The sequence below is a fragment of the Lonchura striata genome, chromosome 4, assembly GCF_046129695.1.
Source record: "Lonchura striata isolate bLonStr1 chromosome 4, bLonStr1.mat, whole genome shotgun sequence".
NCBI lineage: Eukaryota > Metazoa > Chordata > Aves > Passeriformes > Estrildidae > Lonchura > Lonchura striata.
Window position 1 is genome coordinate 75,623,927 of NC_134606.1, and position 17,127 is coordinate 75,641,053.

Sequence of the window (17,127 nt, forward strand, 5' to 3'; positions counted from 1 at the left end):
TTTCAACAATTAGTTTTTTTTCAGGAAAAACAATTCAGGGAACCTGTATGTGAGATATAACCATATACAGTTTCCTTGAGGAAAATTCTCACTGAGTTGTGTTAGCTCCAAACGGTGAAACAAGATTTTCAGGAGCCATGGCTTTTCAAAGCTCAAATATTTCAGTGTTCTATATACACTGGAAGAGCATAAAATAGGTAATCCTGACTTAATTATAGGTTCTTGCTGTAATTGTTACTGAGAAACACTGAAACATTTTTTATTATTTGTATTATTAAGAATATCTCTTTGCCTCTTCTGTAAAGGCTTTAAAAGCAAGATTGAAGTTCCTATTACTTCTTTTTTTTTTTTAAGCCCGTTTTTTAACTTCTATGCAGGATGATACCCTCGGCCTTTTTGTTTTCTGACAAGACAGGGCAGCGAGGTCACTTTTTCTCCGTGGGGAGCACACAGATGTTCCACCTGGCATGGCATTGCTAGGTGACCTCTCATCACATCAAGATGCCAGCAAGCTGCTCCACTGCCAGCCTCTTCCTGAACCATGGCCATGGTGGTGAGCATCATGAGAAATGTACAACTCACTAAACTGGAGATCAACAAGTCACAGAATCACTGATCCTTACGCAGGGGAACGGATATCAGAATTTTTATGCTGGCTTTAATGCTCATTACAAATTCAGCTATTTCCCATTACTCTAGAGATATTAAGGGGAGAGTCTAAATAAAGTTTAGTCCTTTGTAGGACCCAACAGTAAAATCTTCAGCTTATTAAAAAATTAATTCAGTTTGGCATATTCCGTCTGTGTTTAACCCTTCTAAAGAATTCTTACATAAAGGTCATTTTTAATTTCTTAACAATATCTTCCAGAACAGACTATTTAAGAATGACAGAATCTCCAATACTTAAAGCCAAGGAATATATGCAATATATGCATGTCACTAAATTTAAGCATTTGTATTAGATTCAAAACAAACAGGCAGCTTACTAACCAGATCAGTACAAAAGCAGTTTCTGTAATCGAGTTGGCACCAGTTCACAGAAAATATAATTTGAAAAGGTTCACATTTAAATGAAACTTGCTTTTCATGCTCAAATGTCATTCCAAACTCCAAGGATGAGGTATTAACCCTTCATTCCCTTTGATTTAATGAAACTCAGCACTGAGCTTGAATAACCTTGACTGTACTTACTCACCACATTACAAAAATTAAACAAAAGATTCTGTTTGCAATCACTTAATTCTGAGAAATACCAACCAAAAATGCATGGATAAACCTACAGTTTGCAGTTAAACTTGTGCCTTTGACCTTCATCATGGGTGGGGCAACCTAATCCCTGACTTTATCAATTGTGTCTTCAAAGATGAGCCCCTCACCCCTTGCCAGCAGTTCCTCCCCACATTTGGAGAGCCAGGCAGCTGGGGGCTGTCTTCCTCCCCCCAAAAAAGGAGCCAAAACCTCCCAGCAAGGGCAGTTAGGGCAGTTCTACTTCTAGCAACCCCTTGTGCATCTGAATGGAGGAGAGAATGAAGCTCCAGACAGCGCTGACAAAACTATTCCAATTACAGAGCTTTTCTACCTCATTGCCATCCAGAGGGACTTGGCTAGTCCAAGGAGAAGGACCCCAGTGGGAGTGCACAGGGAACTCACATGGTAATCCTCTTTTTCTTACAATACCCAGACCACTGGAAAACATGCAAAAGCTTACAGGCACATGAAATGTGTGTAGGTGAGTGCAGAGTACACGTACACAGAGATCTAGCTACACAGATAGGCATATAAATATATATATATGATATAGATATATAGATATATGATATAGATATAGATAGATGATATAGATATATAGATATAGATGATAGATATAGATATAGATGATATAGATATAGATGATATACACAAATTCATGCACATTTTTGGCTGTCTTTCCACACACAACCTGATTTGCCTTGAATTCTGTCTTTCTGTAAAAACTGGAGAAGGAAATGGAAAGCAGGTTCTGGTGTATATATATTTACATGCCCAGATATATGTGTATATATATAATGCCAGCAGGAATATTAGAAACCCAGCATGATTTGGATCTTTACTTTCCACTGTGCCCCACAGGCCCCTGGTTTTGTTGAACCCAAACTCTGTCAGGAAGAGCAGTCTGATACACGTCTGCTGCTCACAGTCAAAAGCAGCAGGTACCAAAGGACACAGAGGTTTTTCTGTGCAAATTTGTTTGCAGAGTTAGAAGCAGATGGGTTTTCCATGACCCCTATTTATGGTGATCCTATGTCATTTCCAACAATGGAGCTGGAGCGATCTCACAGTTTCCTCAACGCTCAGATTTCTTTTATGAGATGTAGAGCTCGAATTGGTATTTCTAAAATACCAAATACTCTTCCAGGGTGTTGTCCCAGTGGCAGACACTGACCTGCTGCGAGCCACTTTGGTTTCACTCAGTGCCCTTTGCTTCCCTTCATTCTTCAGACCTCTCTGCCTGAATTTTAATTTTTTTTTTAACAGGATGGTACTTCTCATTAGTGGAGCTTTTGAATCACTGAAAGGCTGTGTAACATTTAATTAGTCTTTATCTTTACAAGTAATAAAATGAGTACCTTTAGGTAAAAGAAGGCAGTCTCTGGCGTGCTGCTGGATAACAGCAAGTTTTTTGATTTTTTATTCAAATAGCTATCAAACAGATTATAATTTTAGCTTCATTATTTGGCTAATTCACATTTCCTTAAAAGACACATGAGAGCAGGTTTATAAATATTGCAACAAAGAAATTTGGAGTCAACAGTGAGAGAGGTTTTGAAGCTGACAGATCAGAACAATACTTGCAAAAATACAGTTTGTATTACCTGTAAACTGTTCGGTGTTAGCTAGTTTCATCTAAATAAAACTATTCAAAAACTTCTGATTCTTTTGAAAATTATCTGTTGATTATTGACACACCACATCTTAGTTTTGATTCATCTTCAGTAAGGTCATATAATTTTGAAATATTAGAAATCTCCTTTCAAAATTTATCAATCTTTTAGACTTTGTCATCCAACCAGACTGCAAAATAAAAGAACAATATAAATTTTAGAGTTTCGAATTCAAGACTGGCTTCTCCCAAAGACATATTGCTAATTATTTCTCGAAACATCAATGTAAAATTTTCTCTCTAAAAATCGATCTCAGGTGTAATAAAAACTATAATGGTGCCTTTTTCCACGTGAGAGGTATTTGTGATTTACATCAGAAATTAAATGATTAATTTCAGGAAATTAATGATTAATTCAGGACTAGCTTCTTGTTTAGTATGTTCATAGAAGTGGTGAAGAACTACTGTGCTGCTTGGCAGGTTTGGGGCCATCCTGGTGCACTTGCTGGAGGTTCTGAGTGCATAATAAAGAAGAATTTCACTGGAAAAAATGCTACCAGTTGTGTGAATCGACACAGGCAGGTGACCAGCACAGCCACAAAACCATGGCTGAAATGCAAAGAGCAAAGAGTGAATTTCTTTAATGGACTCACTAACTGGAGGATCCCAAAGCAACACCCAGGAGGAGACTCAGGAGTGATGTTTTTCAGACCTCAGTTTTAGCTGCAAGGTCACCTGAGGAAATAAATCTGCCCCCTCCTCACCTCACTTTTCACCCTTTCCTCCCAATCTATGTGGTGCTTGAGTTTAAAACTGTGGCATATGCAAATGTACATCATCCAGACTGAGGTAATCTCCCTTTTTGAGCCTTTTCACTAGAGGCACATCGCAGATCACAAAGACAAAACCCAAAAGTACATTTCAGGACACAGATAAATACACACATTACTTGTCCTTTGGACTCAGCCATGCAAATTCATGATTGTGACTGCAGGATTCTCCAGTCTTTTAATGATCAGACTGAATAAATGCAATTAACATCCACTTTATGTGCCAGAAAAAAAAAATTATATTGTCTAATTCAAATTTTCAATCTATACACTGTTTATCAAACTGCAAGTTTGCTTCATTTGACTAGTTGGTGCAGAATAAATGCTACTTTTTAAAGTAATGTGGCATGAATATTTTGTAATAGCAAAGAGTGGCTAAGGCAATAACATTACACTTGTATTGCCAACATACTAAGATGCCACATGGAAAACAAAAGGATTTTCAGAAACCCTTTCTGGTGACATATTGAGGTTACTGTGAATCTGTTTCTGGCAGCATCAGGATGACATCTGCAAATTCCTAACTTGTGGGTGTTGTGGAGAACAAAAATGACTGATCATATTAAATAATTCTTGTGGCTAGCCAAGCTCACCTAAGTACTCCTAGTAATGCACAGCACTGCTTATTATTGCTTCTCATTTTGGTGATAAACACACCTTCCACCCTCCTGCTCACTGAAGAACAGCTAATCTGCTTGAGTTCCATCTCTAGCATAGTTTTTGGGTTTAAAAAACACCCCAAAAACTATGCTATTCTATTTCTATTTCCTTTTTGACCACTCTTTTGATCTGTCCAATTCACTGTTCCCCTCAACTTTCAATGCAGCCCTCAAGGTTAATGTTCCTCAGGATAGTAAAAGCAGAGTGTGTCATTTCAGTTTCTTCAGGAAAAAGAAAACATTGAACTACAAGCATAGCCAACATAATTATGTTGTTTTTTGTTTGACATTGGACAGCTTGTTCATGTACAAAAAAAATATCTACAGACTCAACGTCATTCAAAGATATTAAATGGGAATAAATCCCTGATCTTAGTATTTGTAAAAAATTAAAACATGAAAGACAGCTCTGTAGTGCAAAACAGGATTTAAATCAGTGTTTTGTGGAAAAAGAAATTATTTAGTCTGGTATGTAATAAACAAAATGCATGTTAGGTAAAAAACTGCAAGTTAGTAGTATGGCATTTCTTGACCTAATTGTAGAAACGTTATAAATTATACAATTTAATTTCATTTCTAAAAAAATCTCTAATTGCTATAGTTCTAAATGGAGAGACTTGTGCAAGCAAAGCAAATAATTAGTCTGTAATGCATACATGACCTGGAATAAACAAATAATGGCAATGACAAGTGAGGAGGCACAAATTATTCTACAGTGTTGAGAGCGATCTCTGTACCTTTGGTTTTAATTTGTTTTAAAACAATGAGTTTACATTCTAAATGAAAGCAGGAAGATTTTTCTTTTTTCTTTCTTTTTTTTTTTTTTTGTGAGATTGGAGTAACTTAAAATGCAACAACGTATGGCAAGAAAGAAGCCATCAGGATGAAAAGGAATTAATTTTCCCTGTCTCACTGCATTCACTAGAGCAGCCTCAACAATTTATTTTGCTGGGTTTTTTCCCCTTCTCTGGGTTTTACATTTACACATGAGTTCAGCATCTTTCCAGCCGATGAAAAAAGAACGTACAAAGGGAACACTTTATTTCTGTTTGAACATGAAAGCTCTGTGATACATGGCTGCTTTTCCTAGCACTTGGTCAATATCTGCAATAAACCACAGCTGGCAGTTTGTTGAGAGGGTCCAGTAGGCTCTGTGCAACCAGGATTTGATTCCCTTTAATGTACACCTATAATAAACTAGTTTTTAACCAACAGACATGGCCAATAGACCTGTTTTTTTCTGCTTTTTTTTTTTCCTTTTCTAGGCAGTCAGGGGATAGGAGGGAATATTTTAATATTAATAACATTCAGTGTATATAATTACAATTTGACCTCAGTAAATGCCAAAATAAATTTGAAAGCAGAAGCAACATACAACTTCTATAAAGATATATTGCAGCCACTGTTGTATCAATCTTTTTAGATGTTTTTAAACTACTCTTTTTGTGAGAGCAAGGGGTGTAGAGGGAGAAACTGGTCAGTTATTCCTTGTTTGGTCAAGGTTTGTTACTTTTCCAGTGTCCTTGTTCTCAAAATTGGTTAAAGCTTTTAAAAACAAGGCCATTATTTCAAATTTTATATTGCATAAAGCAGAATAACATGGAAAACTCTAATGAAAATGGAAATTGGTAAAGCAATTTACAGCTGGAAAAGGTGTGAGAATATCAGCTTCAGACTTGTTGAACAAGTATTAACTGCAAGGATCTCAAGAAATCTGCCTTTTTAGCAGAAAACTGCCTCTTTAGCTTAAATATGGTTCACTGTAGTGCAGTAGCTGAGAGAAAAGTTCTCATGAACAGAAAAGGCACAATATAACTTTACAACTAATTATTAAGTAGAAGACACAGTTAGAAATACAATTACTTGCCACCTTCACCTTAGGATCATTACTGCCAAGGCAGACTAATAACACAATTACTTTCACAAGAAGTTCTTATTTTGCTGAATTAACAGAAACTGGTAGATGTACAATTTAATATGCAAATTGGAAAAGAGAGTTGTAGAATTCTGGCAAGGTTTCCCCTTTTATTGGTATGTGTTCATTATTTTAAAAGGAATCTAGATACATATCTTGAACTCAACTAACTATTCTTTTTTTCTTTGTTTCTTTCTTTCTATCAAGTAATGGCTTCTCATCTTAATTGCTACAAATTGAGATTTCCAAAATTGCTGAAGGGAGTTAAGTGTTCAATTCACTGTGAAAGCCAGAGGGAGAAAAGTGTGTTGCATCAAGTCTGAAATTCAAATGTTCACCCTTACATTGTGAAATAAATGCCACCTGGATTTTAATTAACCCTTTTATTAAAGGACTTGAAAGCATTTATTAAATCTTTCATATTAAAAACACCTTATGTGGATTTTTTGGTAAAAAGACATTGCCATCGAAGAGGTTCAGATTCTTTTGGTAGTTCTTATATATTAATTTGTCTGGTGAAGGCTTTCAGAATTACAGCATTATTTTAGAATATTTTTAAAGATATATACATATTAAAAACAGCTGAGGTATGGCATATAATTTTTAATGTTAAATGACTCTAGAATGATATTGTGTTTCAAAACAGATTTCAGGTTCACTGTAAGCTACTTCTTCCCTTTAAAAGGTTCTTAAAGTGCATTTTTACTGTGTATTAGTGAAAAAAAAAAAAAAAAAAACAAAAACAATAAATAGTTTCACAGACATATAATCATGCCAAGGGACAACTTTGGATATGAGAGGATCCAGTGTTACTTCAAGCTTAGAGGATAAATTTTTAAGTGAAATATGATGGTCAGAATCTAGTCCTGGCTTTCCTGATTAGACATTTTTCATTTCAGCATTTAATTTAATTTTGTTCATTTAAAATTGGAGCACATGCTGAAAGCTCCTTTTCCTATATTCCAGCTTGAATTATTAAGCTACTAAGCATAAGCAGTCATTTCTTTTCTCCATTAGGAGACTACCTAAGTTTGACCTAATGTTAGAAGTTTCATTTCTTTGATACCTGCTGATAAAACAAAATACAAAAACCTCTCTACATGTCAAGGTTCTTGATACACTGGTTTTTTTTTTTTTCACTCACCACCATTTTAAGGCCATGTCTGTACAAATATGTGGAAGCACATACAGCAGACTTGATATTCTGGTTTTTCCTTATGTCCTTACGTGAAAATAGATACTGCATTCGTGGTGAAGCTCAGCCTTGGATAAGGTATCTTTAAAAAGATGCAGCCATGTGCTGTAAATCTCCTCAATCTTCTATGAAATTTTTATTAGATAGGCTTAAAAGTCAACTTATCAATACCTGGAGATTCTTCAGAATAAAAAGGAGGTCAGGTGTCTTCAGACTTAGGCAGTAGTTGAGCTGGATTTTAGGGTTACAGTTATATGTCTAAGATTCCTCTTCAGAAATCAAATTGCTTCTTTTCAAAAATGACTACGTGGAATAACTGGCCCTACTTACACCAACAGAAAGAATTTTTGTGGAATATGCCCTTAACAATGTTTTGAAATTAATTTCCCCAATTGGAATTGGTAAAGGTTAGAACCAGTCCAATCAAATGGGGCAAATATTCAATGTGGCTCTGCCAGATAAAAGTGCATGTCACTGTGATTTGTGCTTCCAAAATTTGAGAAGTGCTTCATTTATGAAAAGTGCAGCACTGCAGCTTCCCCATCCCTGTCTCCAGTTGTGCAGCATGCACTGCCTTTCTGCAGACTCAGCATCAGGCAGTTAAATAGAAAGGTAATGAAATAATGAGAATTAAAGAATGAGAGTGCTAATAATCCCAAATAGACACAGAGTCCTAGCAGTGCTTAGCAATATCGTCTATTTAATGATATTAGGAAAACCAGCAGATGGCAAATTTAAGATTAAGTATCTGTTGTGAAAAAATTTCCAGGTTTGCAGCTTTTCAATAGTTACTATATTCAATATATTTTACTTCTTCATTTCACTATGACCTGATCCTGCTGGATACTGTTAGAATTGTAAGGCCAATTGACAGCAGGTGCAAAACTCCTCTTTAATTTTCACCTAGTGTTTTCAGTTGTCATGGGATCAGGTCTTGGGAGACTAATATTATTGGGCCACGTATCCTTAGGTGGCAAAGGCCTAGATTCTGGAAAAAACAGATCCCATTAATTAAGGGCAAAAATCTGAATTTCTGAAAATAGTTCCTGTTGCTGAAATTTCCATCAGGTTAACAGGCTACAAGTATACCTACAAAGGGACCTCATCTCCCTCTCTGGCCATTTTTCATGCAATTGACCATAAAATAGCTCAGAATTGGAAGTTATGGGGATTCATTAGTGGTAGTAGGACTGTATTAATGCACTAGTTCTCTTCAAGCTAATTAGCCCTGCTACACACCTTGAGTACTGTCCAGGCATAAATAACTGCAAATACTTATTCCATATGAAAATACTAGTAAATACAGTAAAAAAAAAAAAAAAAAAAAAATCACTTCAACGTGCCCTAGAGTCTTCTTTAATATAAAATCCTGTGTGGTTATCATCGAGTTCAGGCTACTCTTGCTGAGATCATATCTGTTACTTAAGCACAAGCAGGGAGTGCCAGCTACCTCATGTATTACCAGCAATCTAAGAAGTAATGTTCTTGTCAGGAGGAACAGCTGCTCAATTCATCTTACTCTGCCCAATCACAACCTTGTATAATAATGCTGTGCTCCTCCAGAGAGGAACAGAATGTTTCCTTTTGTCTTCATTTACTGTTTGCCATTTCCCCCTTTATAAATAATATGCTGCAGTTAGGCACCCTCATGCTGGTAAAATTAAAAAATTGTTTTCTGTTTGGCATCCAAGGACCCACGAGACAACACGAAGAACTGGAGCGTGTGACCCTTTCTAACAAGAAAAAGTTGAAATCCTGCAGTTTAGGCTTGGCTGCTAATTTGCCTTTTAACAAATGACACATTTGTCTTCTACCACACACGCACTGCTCCTTGCTCTGGTGGTGTCCCTGCAATACCTGTGGGGAACCCACAGCCAGGGAAGAGAGGACTTTGTGGTGATATATCTTACTCCGAGTATGCAAAGCTGCAAAGGAGGCTGCTACAACCCTGGCAGCCCCCAAGGAAATATTATTCATTATGTATTTACAGTTATTGGATTAAAACTCTGTAATGTGCTCTGTTCAATTAATAATAATACAGAGCAGAATGAGCTATGAGATGCATTGTGCCTTTTATAAGATCTAATATAAGAAAAGACAAGCAGTTTGTCCTAATGAATGCATCTAATTGGTGCACTTTATTATAAAACACTGGAACAGCATTTTTCACGAGGCACTTCTATTTGTAACAGGCTGCTTTCAGCACGTCAGGGTGTAATAAATGTGCTACAGACTAGAACTGCTGATTAGTATTTCTGGAAGCCCAGGAAGTTACTAGAGATTGTTTGCCACTGCAGAAAGACCTTCCAAGTCCTCACAGAGGGACCTGCAGCACTGAGACCCATCAGGGATCTGGGATTGTCCTTTTGGAGCCAGCCCACTGGATATGCATGGCACCTGAACAGCCAAAACAACAAAAAATATTGCTGGTACTTTGTTGTACCCCTGGTGACTTCCACAGTGCTGATATATAAAAGGGGCTTTCAGTAAATACTGCCTTGAACACGGCTTTCACAGCAATAGCTGGAGACAGAGGGATGGTTTATGTATGACTGTAACTCACTGTCCACATCGTCCTTTGTTCATTTTTGATGAATGCAAAGAGGAAGAAAGAAAGGATGCACATGCAAGATTTCTTTTGAGGTATGAGAAACAAAAAAGCCCTAGAGGCACTTCTAAAAACACACCTTAAAGCCTTAGAGGAAAACAGTCAACAGTGAATATTCCTTTGGCAGGACCTGTACACAGAATGACGTGACAGCATTCAAGCAAAGCAGTTTAGATAATACAGAATCTATGCAGAAATCAAATCTATGCTGAAAAAATAAAAGACTATGAAAGGAGTGAGCTTTGACTCAGAGTTCTTTTGTTTTCACTCTCAATAAGTAACAAGAAGTTTTTCAGGCCTTTAAATCCCAGAATTGCAGTTCATTTTATCTTCGCGGTTTTTGAAATAAAGGATAGGCAAAAAAGGCTTCCATTGGAAAAATAAACATGCTTTCAGGTGCAGGAGACACTTCAGTCTTTCTAGGATGCCTTTTGGTCTCATCAGTAGCTTCATTTCCCTTGGTATTCACTGCTGAAATACACACCCTGCATTTTTAGCTGGGGCTGGCAGTCCATTAGCCTGAACCTGGGAACGTCTCCCAGCTTTATGGTGTTATTCAGCCTAACAGCATTAATCTGCCTTAATACAGCTTCCTATAATAAGCTGGATCCACCCCATTACTTTTACTAATTTATCTGAAAGAACAGAGGCTTCCACCCTGGTTGCTTGGGCATTGTCCTGGTATCTGTAGTGCTGAAATCCTGCTGATTCTGTGTAATGTGAAAGAATAAATTATATTGCTGTACAGGGAGAGTATGACTGTGTGTTTACCTTCATAAATACTCCTGTCCCTGAGAAAGGCAACTTTATGATGAGGGAGTAGTACAAATGAGGTCATGGGTTATAAGAAAACACCCCTTGTATATGTATTACTCCTAGGAGTCAAAGACAAATGTTCAAATAAGGTAAAGGGAGAAAGTAGGCTTAAGGCTACTGCATCCCTTTTTCTGTCACACAATACACAGGCTGATTGGCCTCAGTCATCCCATTCCATGTCCACACCAGCCAATGCTGAGACTGAACCACAGGGAAGCAGGGTGGCATTACATGTTACATGTTTACAGCTTTTCCCCAATGACTATTACCTATATTAAATAGTGATTTTCTATCTTTTATATGGTACATTACGTGTTACATGTTCACAGTTTTTCCCCAATGCCTATTACCTATATTAAATGGTGATTTTCTATCTTTTATATGGTACATTACGTGTTACATGTTTACAGTTTTTCCCAATGCCTATTACCTATATTAAATGGTGATTTTCTATCTTTTATATGGTACATTATGTGTGACATGGTTACAGTTTTCCCCAATGCCTATTACCTATATTAAATGGTGTCTTTCTACTCTAAACCAATCTGTGAGTGCCAACATCACCAAGAACATGGAGGTGAGGAAGGAGAAAGAGGGAGGACAGGGCAGGCCCAAATCCCAAATCCATCTTAAAACCTCTGACCCCCATGTACAAAACCAAAACCCCCCTGTACAGCACTCAAAAATTCTTCCCTTTACTTTGTGACTACTTCTACTATAATATCTAAACTTTTGTGACTTCTTGTTCTTCCTGTAAATCATTGGTAAATCATTCCATGGTTCAAATCCAAAATCACAGCTGTTTCCAGCTGCCTGCCAGGGTCTCAAATGCTTCTGACCTGGGCCCGGAACCTCCAAAAATGTCTGAGGGACATTTTGAGTTCCAACATATTTTGGCTAAGTCAGCTCACATTAGACTTCATGTCATGCTGAGAGCATCAGGTAGGCAGAACAGGTGGTCAGAAAGAGCTCAAAAGCCACTATTCAGTCACAATGTCCTAAAAATTGCTGCCTCCATGCTACTCTGTTTTTTCTGGCCGTGTCCCCAAATGCACTAACTTACAGAAATGGGATAGACTAAGCCTCCAAGCCTGGGAGTATAAAACATCTGTCTGAAGGTGTCCCTGCTCGTTACAGAGGGTTGGGCTGTAAAGGTCTCTTTCAACCCAAATGATTCTTTGGCTCTATGATCTTACCCAAAAAGCTTTTGAAGTGGATTCAGCTGCAGCTGGACTGCTGAGGTTTTGCTGCTTCCTGGTGTGATGCAGGGGATGCCTGCACCGTGATGGAAGAGGAAGGCTCAGCACTTTCTTTGTTAGCTAGGCAGCAAAGACTTTTCTTTTTCTCATAGGCATATGACATCAAGCAACAAAATCTTATGAAATCTTCACCTTGAATGCTGAATAAGTCGACTAATGTGATAGATGAGTCTGGGTAAAAGGTGATGGAGCCTCGATTTGTCATGTTTATTATATTCCTTAATTAGCTAAGGAAATAAAGTTGAAATCATGAAGTGTAAAGACACAGAGTCCTGTAAATTTGAAAGATGTGAAAGGACCATGACACAGGGAAAACCACATGCAAATCCTGCTTTGGTGTCACTCAGTCCTGGCTGCCCATTCTGGTCTCAGGATAAATCAAAGTGTAATGGATGGAGAAAAATGGCAAGGACACATATATTTCACAGCATATTTACTGTACTCTTGCTACCCCTTTCTGCCCAAAGGTAGGTGTTGTGGGAATAATTATGTTGATTTCACAGGTCCAAGTAACCCTGAAGCAGTGAGCTGTGCTATCTTTGAGACACAGTATTTGGACAACTGTGAATTTCTTGATCTTCTACCTAATTGCCTATTACCTACTTTCCAGTCTGTTATCTACAAATCTGATACCTACAAATGTTATCTACTGATCCTGATCTGTACACACTGCATCCCACCTGTTCTTCCACCTCCATCCCTGTTTAGGGGCAGCAGCCAGGACATGACATGCCAGAAGGGTGAATGGGAATGAGTTTGGAAGGCTTTATCTTCATGCCTTTGTCTCTTCATGAGACCACAGGGCACACATTAAATTCCCAAACATTATTTAATGCTGTGCCACCCATGCTCAGAATAAGACAACAGCCACCACAGATGGTTTGGCATCAGAGGTCACTCAGCAATCCTGATTTCATGGGGGAAATAAGTATTTCAAGAAATACACTCTTCAGGAGAATTCCAAAATTCTTTGGGGACTTCAAAGACCTGACTGTGCAATAGCTGGTGTATGGCCTCTTGACATTCAACAGACAAGGAGAAAAGCAAACCAAACTCAAGAAAAACAAGAACAAAGGCTTTCTCCTTTGTGCCTTTGATGACAGGATATAAAAGAAATTGTGAGCTTCCTTTTTAAAAACTGTGGTCTTAATTAGGATTTCTTACAGGCTGGAAACAATCTCCTTAATAGGTCATAAATAAATTATAGATATTCTGCATACACAGTCAAAACACAAACTTGAATTATCTCAGGCTGATGTAAAATATCTGTTTATCTTGTAAATCATACGCTGTCATCTAAAGGCATATTTTGCCCTGCATTTTCAATTGATTGAGCCTGAACTTAAATGTTCCCTTTTGGGTCAGAGGCAGGGATTGGCCTTTTAACTTGCTTTGCAAGAGCTTCCAGGCCTGAATTTTCTCAAGCATAAATGTCAATAAAGTAGTCAAAGTGTTTGGCTTATTCCAGTTAAGACATATATGTATTTCCATATATGGGAAAACATAAATTAAAAAAATAATAATAATCCCCAAGTTGTGTCTATTATTAGAATAAATACCAACTCACAAAATAAGTTAAAACATATGGGGGAGATTCCTCTACATGTTATCTCTGGAATACACACTGTACTGCAATTTCTTGGAACAAGCACATAATGCATAAATATTTCTGATGGTAGCTTATGAAAAAGACATGCATGGTATATGATTATTACAAACTAATTTTTCTGCCCCTGAAAGGTTCATGATAATTTTGTTTTCCTCAGTGTTTCTGAAGAAAAATACAGGATGCAAAAAGCTATCTGAAATACGTGTAGAAAGGTCACAAATAAAATGAAAAATTATACACTGAAAATGGATGAGAATTTTTTAGTAAATTTAAAAAATTATTTGCATTTCAAATATTTTATTATCTCTTTGGTTTGAGCTAAAATTCAGGTTGTTTTTGCTGCAGATGGTCTTTCACAGCCTGCACAAATCTTCTCTAGCTGAACAAAAGAAGAAATGAGTAACACAGGTGAGCATGTGCTCAAATTTCCAAGTCTCTTGCAGTCATCACTTTATCCCAAAACACCTTAGTGAGCCAACTCTATTCTTAAATTGCTTCTCCTTAAACCTGCACTGTGATTTTAAAATGTAGCAGTTACTGTACATCAAACTGCTAAAATAACCACTTTAAATGATTTCCCTTTCCCTAAGAAAGAGACACAGGTCCCTTGTGTTTTGGGATGTGACTCCTCCACATCTCAAGTTTCTTGTTTACTGAAATGGAGTTAATACATTTTAAAATTATGGAAAAGTCTTTTCCCTGGTAGATTACACGGCTTGATTATTTGAAACTTCATGGGCCTTGATGTTCATTTTTTATAATATCTTTGCCCTAGTTAGGATTCTTCTCCTCCATGATACAAACATGGTCATTTTCTTCTATGTAAGTGAATGAAAATGAACTTTTTTATTTAAGAATTTGATCATTTAAATTCAAGAGATCCAATATGGTCTCCTCACAGGGATAGTGAAAGTGCCAAATATTGAATATATTTCATAGCTAAAGTATTTTGCTTTCAAAAAGTGAAAGCTTCATGACTATATCATCACACTTTGTGGATTATTAATAGGATTTTACAATTTTGGGCTGGCTGGAGTGCAGAGCTAAGAGAGCAACCCTTTGTTCAGGATACTAGATAAAGTTAAGTCCCATGTGACAGACAGAATACTTTTGCCAATATACTTTATATAATTAATTTCCATATAAATTACTGTGCATAATAAAAATCAAATTCTAAACATACCTATTAACTTTTGCTACTATTTGAAGAGACAGAAAGCATTCACTTTAAATTGTATAACTGTAGATGCAGGGAGAGAGCTCGATGTCCTTGAATCTGCAAAGAAAAAAAAAGATTTCTGAGAATTTAAGGGTGTTTAATAAATATTTGCCTAACACCATCCCAAAAATAGTCAAGCTTCTCACTACAGTTCTCATTAGGCATTTTTCACCTTACAGCATTTCTCCTTTCTGATTGTCAGCTGTTTCTGTAAAAACCCAAGCCCAAATTCTGAGTGCTCAAATGGGGAATAACAGGTTAGTTTTGTCTCCCATAGTTTAGTTTGGATTCCTCTGAAAAGCATCAATGTCCAAATAGTCCAGTAGTGGGGAAGTTGAGGGAGTAAAGAGAGAAAGCAGCTGGTATTGGTTTGTGCTGCCAGCTGTTCATACATCATAATGGAATACAAAGGTCCCTAAATGTCCCTAAATGTCCCTAAGTGTCCCTAAATGCTGGCTCGGGGCTGTTTGATCCATGGCATTGGGGTTTGCCCTTAAAAAAATCTGGATTTGTGTCACTGAGCAGATGAATGGCACCACAGCAGATCCAACCTTTGTGCTGGGCTTCCAAGCACACCTGGATCAGCTTTCCCAGGCCCTCCTGGCAAAGCTCCGTGTACACACAATGGGAGAACATTTAAGGCTATAAATAGATATAAAAATAGATCCCTGCCTTTCCCAATCAGTAAATCACTAAGGAGGTGATGCTGTAGGCATGTGTGCTTCTGAATGAAACAGGTATACTCTCATACCAGTCAAGCCCATATTCTTCTGAGCCAAAAACCAGATGCCTGAGCCTGCTTTGAAGCCCATGGATATTGCAAATGCAGGTGAACCAGATGGGAAGAAATGCTGATGCCTGACTCAGTTCAGAAGGCTGAATGATTTCTTTATTATAACTGTGCTATAATACATTAATATACTACATAAAGGAAGATACTAAAACTACATACTACTTTTTCTAACTCCCATATCTATTTCACAACTCATGACCCTCTCTGAGAGCCCAGCCCCAGGTGGGTTGGATTGGCCACCAGGCTCAAACAATCCTCACCAGAATCCAACCAAGCACTCACCCCAGGGAAACAATTCTCCAAACACATTCCACATGGGAAAAACAAGGATCAGAAATAGAAATTGTTTTCTCTTTCTTTCTCTCTGTGCACCTCTATGAAAAATCCTGAGAGAGAAATGTCCCTGTGACACACGGCAGCCAGGCTCTTCTCAGAGGTGCCCAGCAACAGGGCAAGAGGCAAAGTGGAGAAACTGATGGACAACAAATTCCACCCAAATGTGAAGAACACCAACCTGACCCATCCTGTGGTTACTGACCAAACCATAGAGTTCCTAGATCTCAAGTGGGGAGCCCTAGACTGTCTAAAACACTGTGGGTGTCACCTCACTTAAACCACAACTCCCAGTGAGTTGTGGTGGCTGAATCCAGCTTACTCCAGACTTTGGATGATGGATGTCAATAGAGTCTGGAATGGTGACCAGACGTCTTGTTGCTATGCAAATATGAGTAAAAGTCAATTATCTTCCTCTGTAAGTAGTGGACAGCCCCGGCACAGCAGCAGGCAGTGTGTGCCAGGATCTGTCCTCCAGCAGGAATGCCTCCCAAGGTTAGTCCTTGAGGCTGAGAGATGTTCTGCCACAACAGATCCTCAGCAGGAGATTAATGGCATGCTAAGCTTTGAAATCTTACCTAAGTGATATAAAGTATTGATTGTGCATATATAACCCTTTAGGCATAAACCACTGACCATGTCTGGGACTAAGAGTGATGCACTCTGAGACAGAGTTTGGGAAACAAGGCTGTCCTTTCTGAGCCTCATGGCTCAAGAGGAGGGTCTCTCAGACACTTTTGTGCAGTAAATAACCAAGCATATCCTGTCAGATTTACCTCTTAACTCCCTCTTTTCTACCAGTAAAGTGTCCTGTGTCTTCTTTTTTGTGAGTGACGTACGTGACTCCACCTGTGACACAGTCCCATTGTTTCACAGGAGTTCAGAAACTGAAATAACCAGGCTGTGTCTCCTTCAATTATTTATTTCTCATCTACAATCACTTCATCTCCAAGGATATGAGTGTGATATTACTCAGCTGTTTATTCCTCATAAACCATTTTACCACACTTAGGTATGTCAAATCAACATAG

The 17,127-nt window shown here is 37.8% G+C and overlaps 1 long non-coding RNA gene across 2 annotated transcripts in view; it reads right to left on the reverse strand.

Annotated features, from left to right (window-relative positions):
• LOC110468231 (uncharacterized) overlaps nt 1-17,127 on the reverse strand; it is a 95,829-nt gene that overhangs the window by 5,507 nt on the left and 73,195 nt on the right. For both annotated transcript variants that reach the window (XR_013339919.1, XR_013339920.1), the window contains one exon: nt 14,935-15,027. This is a non-coding gene — a long non-coding RNA (uncharacterized LOC110468231). The remainder of the gene's footprint in view (nt 1-14,934; nt 15,028-17,127) is intronic.